The sequence below is a fragment of the Hypanus sabinus genome, chromosome 22, assembly GCF_030144855.1.
Source record: "Hypanus sabinus isolate sHypSab1 chromosome 22, sHypSab1.hap1, whole genome shotgun sequence".
Taxonomy (NCBI): Eukaryota; Metazoa; Chordata; class Chondrichthyes; order Myliobatiformes; family Dasyatidae; genus Hypanus; species Hypanus sabinus.
The window spans coordinates 37,514,191-37,521,524 of record NC_082727.1 but is presented as its reverse complement, the minus strand read 5'-3'; positions in this window follow the sequence as shown (position 1 = coordinate 37,521,524).

The window sequence follows — 7,334 nt, the reverse complement described above, 5'->3', positions numbered from 1 at the left end:
GTGTCAGGTAGTGAATGAACCAATACAAGGAAGAAATCCACTTCACCTTTTCGGAATCAGAATCAGGTATTAATATCACTGACATATGCCATGAAATTTGTTGTTATGTAGCAGCAGTACATTGCAATACAGAATCAAAAGTGTAAATTACAGTAAATTACTATATATAGTTAAAATAAATTAAGTTAAATTAAATACGTAGTGCAAAAAGAAAGAAAAATAAGTAATGAGGTAGTGTTCACAGGTTCAGAAATCTGATGACAGAGGGGAAGAAGCTGTTCCTGAATCTGAGTGTGTCCTGTCAGGCTTCTGTACCTCCTCCCTGATAGTCACAGTGAGAAGCAGGCATGTCCTGGATGACAGGGTCCTTAATGATGGATTCTGCCTTTTTGAGGCTTTGCATCTTGAAGATGCCCTGCATGCTTAGGAGGCGATTGCCCATTGTGGAGCTGACTGAGTTTATAACTTTCTGCAGTTTATTCCAATCCTGTGATTCCTCCCTCTCCACCCCCCACCCGACCACCCACCCCCATACCAGATGGTGAGGCAGTTAGTTAGAATGTTCTTCACGGTACATGTGTAGAAATTTGTGAACATCTGTCATGACGTGTCAAATCTCCTCAGACTCCAAATGAAGTATAGCCACTGTTGTGCCTTCTTTGTAACTGAATCAGTATGTTAGGACCAGGAAAGATCCTCAGAGATATTGCACCCGGAAGCTAGTAATTCCTCAGCCTTTCCACTTATGATTGTTGTTTGAGGATTGGTGTGTGTTCTCTCGTCTTATCCTTTCTGAAATCTTCAGTCAGTTCTTTGGTCTTACTGACCTTGAATGCAAGGTTTTTGCTGTAGCATCACTCAGCTAGCTGATATATCACTCAGCTCCTACTGTATATGCCTTCTCGTCATCTGAAATTCTGCCAACAATTGTTGTGTCATCAGCAAATTTGATGATATTTGAGCCATGCCTAGCTGCATAGTCATGGGTGTATGACTGTGTGGCTAAAAACAGCTTTTCCTCATCAAACCACCTGTGGAAGAGGCATTCAGAGTGTAGTATCTGGATTTGTCCTACTTTTTGTGAACAGGACATACCCGGGCAATTTTCCACACTATCAGGTTATAAGTATGCTGGAGCATCCTTGCTAAAGGTGAAGCAGGTTCTAGTGCAAAACACTAATGAAATCCATCTTCAGACTGACAACACCTCCCATGTGCTGTGTGTGGCACACAGTAATGTTAAAGGTGAGTCAGAATAGTTCAAAACTGGGCATTTACCAATAGAAATGTGTGCCCCTCAAGTCTGTAACTTAAAGGCTCTGCATGCAATTTATTCTGCCACTAGCATCAAGAAAAGGTTAACCTGGTCGAAGGAGAAATGAAAGACATTCTGACGCTCATACAGACATTACGTGCCAACAAGGGATGGCATGCACTAAGGATGGAGAGCACTAAGGAATCCATCAACCATCAAAGCTGATCAAAACTTCTAATATATATTCACACGGAAAATGTTGAACAATTGAATTTATTTATTAATCACATGTACATCAAATACAGTAAAATGCACTGATTATGTTTGTAATCTATATCAATGATCTGTATGATAATATGGTAAATTGGATCAGTAAATTTGAAGATGACACCAAGATGGGTTGTGTAGTGGACAGTGAGGAAGACTATCAAAGCTTGCACGGGATCTGAACCGCTGAACTATGGGCTGAAGAATGGTAGATGGAATTTAATGCAGACAAGTGTGAGGGGGAATTACTCAGTGAGCAGTAGGACACTATGGAGTGCGATAGAACAAAGGGATCTGGGAATACACACTATCATGACACGGATTAGATGGGACAAAGGGCCCGTTTCTTTGCTGTAACGTTCTATGACTTTAATCAACAGAATTTGAGGAAGTGCTTGGGGCAGCCTGCAGGTGTTGTCACATGTTCCAGCGTCTGCCCACAATATTCAGCTGGACAACACGCAGCCAACATACATCAAACAACGAAAGTGAAACAAACCCCTTTACCAGCCCAACCCACCCAGACACACAGATGGACCTCTAACCCCAGGACAAACTGGGGCCTGCAGGCAATTAAATGAGAAGGGTGGGACCGGCAGAAATGGTAAATACAAGACTAAATCATTCACAGCCAAGTTCAACCAGAAGTGCCAAGAGGATGATCCAACTCAGACTGTACAACAATGCCGAGAATGGAATTTGCTAAGGATACTGAGCTTCAGGCGAGCCCAAAGAGCTGGAAGTCAGACGTTAGGTCAGGCACTGAATTCTTTGACATACACTCCAAGAAAAGCATTGAAGTAGCTGTGGTTAAAGGACTTGATATAACCCGTCCAATCTAAGATCAGCTGAGGTCATCAAAGTCAAGGCAATTATGCCAATGCCCAAGAAGAGTAGAGTGAGCTGCTTTAATGACTATCATCGGATAGCACTCACATCTACGGTGATGACGTGTTTTGAGAGATTGGTTACGGCTAGAATCAACTCCCGTCTCAGCAAGTAGCTGGACCCACTGTGATTTGCCCATTGCCGCAATAGGTCTACGGTAGATGCGATCTCATTGGCTCTTCACATGGTCTTGGATCGCCCACAAGGTCGTTGCTGCGACACCACTCAACGAGTGATATATCCTGTTCCCCGTGCCCCTCTCGTCACATGTCAAACTGCTGCTTAGTGTTTAACAGTCATTCCAACAGTTCTGATCAAAAAGCTCCAGTATCTGAGCCTCTTTAACTCCATCTGCAACCGGATCCACTTCCCAACCAGAAGACCACAATCTGTGAGGATCGGTAATAACATTTCTACCTCGTTGACAATCAACACTGGTGCACCTCAGGGGTGTGTGCTTAGCCCACTGCCCTGCTCTCTATACCCATGACTGTGTGGCTGGGCACAGAAATGCCATCTTTAAATTTGCTGACATTGTTGGCAGAATTTCAGGTAGTGGCGAGAGACTGTGCAGTAACTAGATATATCAGCTAGTTGAGTGGTGTCAGCGTAACTACCTTGCACTCAACATCAGTAAAACCAAAGAACTGATAGTGAACTTCAGAAAGGGTAAGACAAGGAGACACACACCATTCCTCATAAATGGATCAGAAGTGGAAAGAGTGAGCAGCTTCAAGCTCCTGGTGTCAAGATCTCTGAGGATCCATCCTGGACCCAACATATCAATGCAGCTATAAAGAGGACATTACAGCAGCTATATTTCATTAGGAGTTTGAGGAGATTTGGTATGTCACCAAAGACACTCGCAAATTTCTACAGATGTACCTTGAAAAGCATTTTATCTGGCTGCATCACCATCTTGCATGGGGGGGATGCTGCAGAGAATTGTAAACTTAGTCAGCTCCATCATGGGTACCAGCCTCTGTAGTATCCAGGACATCTTCAAGGAGCGATGCCTCCAAAGGACGGCATCCATCATTAAGGACCCCCACCACCCAGGACATGCCCTCTTCTCATTGCTACCATCAGGAAGGAGGTACAGAATCCTGAAGGCACACACTCAATGATTTAGGAACAGCTTCTTCCTCTCTGCCATCTGATTTCTGAATGGATATTAAACCCATGATCACTACCTCATTACTTTTTTAATTTTGATTTATGCATGGCTTATTTACTTTAACTATTATACACACTTACTGGAGATCAGGTTTTTTTCTATTATTATGCATTGCATTGTATTGCTGCTGCAAAGACATTTGCCAGTGACATTAAACTTGATTCTGATTCTAATTTAGAAGTTGAATTAAATCATACAATCAGGAAAATTTAAATACAAGAAAGGATTGTTGAAAGGATGTTTCTCATATATTATGACTGCAACAATTTCCTTCATAATTAAATTTACTGTATTTTAAGTTGGAAATGCATTGAAATGAATTGTATTTTTTATCCATTCACGATATTGGTCAGTACTCTTATGCTACCATGAGGTGTCAGTAAAGATACAATTGTCCTGAAGAAGGGCATTAGTGGCACAGCAATTAGACTAGTCAGCACTACAGAGAATTATAAAATTGCTCTGATATTAAAGGCAAACTTTCAGTCTATTCCATCCATGCTAGTCCATTTAGACCAAACAGGTCGTCCACTCTTTTCTCCCTATCGACCTTCTAATCATCAAGTAGGTATTGGATTCCCTTTGAAAACCCCTACTTATTTTGTTTCCATTTACCTTATAAGTGGTGCTTCAGATCATAATTAAATAAATTTCATTTCAATTTCTCTTCTAATTTTTGCCCATATCTTTGAATCACTCTACAGAGGTCCCTAGCAGACCCCAGTCAGTTTGGATTTGCAGCAACATCTCCTCCACGACCTCCAGCAGCACAGGTGCACCACAAGACTGTGTGCTTAGCCCCTTTGCTCTACTCACTTTACACCTATGACTGTATGGCTAAGCACAGCTCTGATGCCATATTCAAGTTCGTTAACAACACCGCTTCATAGGCCAAATCAAAGGTGGTGACGAATCAACATACAGGAATGGAGATGGAAAATCTGGCTGAGTGGTGCAATAAAAACAACCTCTCATTCAATGTCAGCAGAACCAAGGAACTGATTATTGACTTAGAAGAAGGAAACCAGTGGTCCATGAGCCAGTTCTCATCAGAGGTTCAGAAGTGGAGAAAGTCAGCAAATTTAAATTCCTTGGTGTTATTATTTCAGAGGACTTGTCCTGGGCCCAGCATGTACGTACATTTATGAAGAAAGCACAGCACCACCTCTACTTCCTTAGAAGTTTGCAGAGATTTAACATGACATCTTCTATTGTTGTGTAGTGGAGAGTACAGAATATTGACTGGCTGCATCACAGCTTAGTATGGAAACACCAATGCCCTTGAACGAACAATCCTATTAAAAGCAGTGCATGCTGCCCAGTCCATCATGGATAAAGCACCTCCCATCCACTGAACACATCTATACAGAGAGTATTCACATGTAAGCAGCATCCATCATCGAGCACCCCCACCAGCCAAGACATGCTCTCTTCTCACTGCTGCCATCAGGAAGAAAGTACAGGAGCTCAGGACTCACACCACCAGGTGTAGGAACGGTTATCACCCCTCAACCATCAGGCTCTTGAACCAAAGGGGATAACCACTCAACTTCACTCGGCCCGTCATTGAAATGTTCCCACAACCAATGGACTCACTTTCAAGGACTCTTCATCTCATGTCATCAATATTCATTGATTATTTATTTATTGTATTTGCACAGTTTTTTGACTTCTGCACTCTGGTTGAACTCCCACGATGGGAGGTCTTTCCTTGATTCTGTTATGGTTATTTTTCTATAGCATTACTGTGTATACCCACAAGAAAATGAATCTCAGAGTTCCATATGGTGACATCTCTGTACTTTGATAATAAATCCACTTTGAACTTTGAATAAAGGAGTGAGGATGATTCCTTGATAATAGGAAGTGCTTTGTAGTTCCTAGGAATAATCTTAAGAACTGATGCATTTGATTTCAAATGGATAGGAAAGTCTGGAATTGTGAACTTGACAATGAAAAGTGTTTTAATTTTCATGAAGGTGCAGTTACAAACTTTTGTGCAAGTAATGTAAATCATATATAGAATATGAAGCCTGGGTTCAAAAAGGACAGAAAATTGGAAATGATCATTCAGCTTCAACCTCGCAGGTAAGAGTCATTAAGCAAACTGATGGAGAACTAGGATGAATTGTATGAAATAGTCAATACGAAACTGAATCAACCAGTTTATCCAAATCTTTTGTGAATGTTTTGTTTGTTCTTTAGCAAGGACAAACTTGCATGGGTTAAAATGCTAGAACTATTTTATTTACAGATTTACAGAATAGCTTCAGCTTGAACACATTTTACTCCAAACAGCTCCAGCCCGCCAAGAGCATTTCCATTCACCAATGTTTTCCATCCACCAATGCCACTTCCATTTCTGGATGAACCACCCACACTGCACACTGGGAATCTCACATCTCTGTTCTTGCTCTTGCTGTGTGACCATAATTCACTCAATGTGCCTCATGGAGTCCTGGACTACATCCACGTGATCAGTAAGTCCAACTGATTCTGTCAATTCACCAAATTCCTTCTGCTGACTGCGTATCAGAGATAGTAACTCCTTCTGTGCATCTGTGTTAAGCTGTTGCTGTTGTTCCAACTTTTGGGTCTGTGTCGTCACCCATCTTCCTTTCCATTTTTCCTCTTCAACTTCGGAAAGGATCGTGGAGATACTTTTGATTTCCATTCTTTAACTGGAAGTTGATGAGAGACAAATTTTGAATCACAGCTGCATGATGTGGAATTAAGACTGATGACTTCAATTTGCTGATGATACAACCATTGTTGGTAGAATCTCAGGTGGTGATGAAAGGGCGTACAGGAGTGAGATATGCCAACTAGTGGAGTGGTGCCATAGCAACAACTGGGCACTCAACGTCAGTAAGATAAAAGAGCTGATTGTGAACTTCAGGAAGGGTAAGACGAGGGAACACATACCAATCCTCATAGAGGGATCTGAAATGGAGATCCAAGATCCAGAGTGTCAAGATCTCTGAGAGTGTAACCTGGTCCCAACATATTGATGTAGTTATAAAGAAAGCAAGACAGTGGCTATACTTTTTATTAAGAGTTTGAAGAAATTCGGCATGTCAACAAATACACTCAAAAACTTCTATAGTTGCACCCTGGAGAGCATTCTGACAGGTTGCATCACTATCTGGTATGGAGGGGCTGCTGCACAGGACTGAAACAAGCTGCAGAATTTTGTATATCTAGTCATCTCCATCTTGGTACTAGCCTACAATGTACCCAGGAGATCTTCAGGGAGCGGTGTCTCAGAAAGGCAGCATCCATTATTAAGGACCTCCAGCACCCAGGGCATGTCCTTTTCTCACTGTTACCATCAGGTAGGAGATACAGAAGCCTGAAGATACACACTCAGCAAAACAGGAACAGTTTTATCCCCTCTGCCATCGGATTCCTAAATGGGCATTGAAGCTTTGGACACTACCTCACTTCTTTTTAAGATACAGTATTTCTGTTTTTGCACTTCTTTTTAATCTATTCAATATACATAATTGATTTACTTGTCTATTTATTATTATTACTATTTTTATTTTATTTATTATTATTATATTTTTTCTCTGCTAGATTATGCGTTGCATTGAACTGCTGCTGCGAGGTTAACAAATTTCACATCATATGTTGGTGATGATAAACCTGACTCATTTCTGATGATCACTCTGTTCAGCACTGGCATCCTGACTGTCACGTTTGTGTATCTGGTACAAATGTCTATGGAAGGTGGGGTTCTTTTGT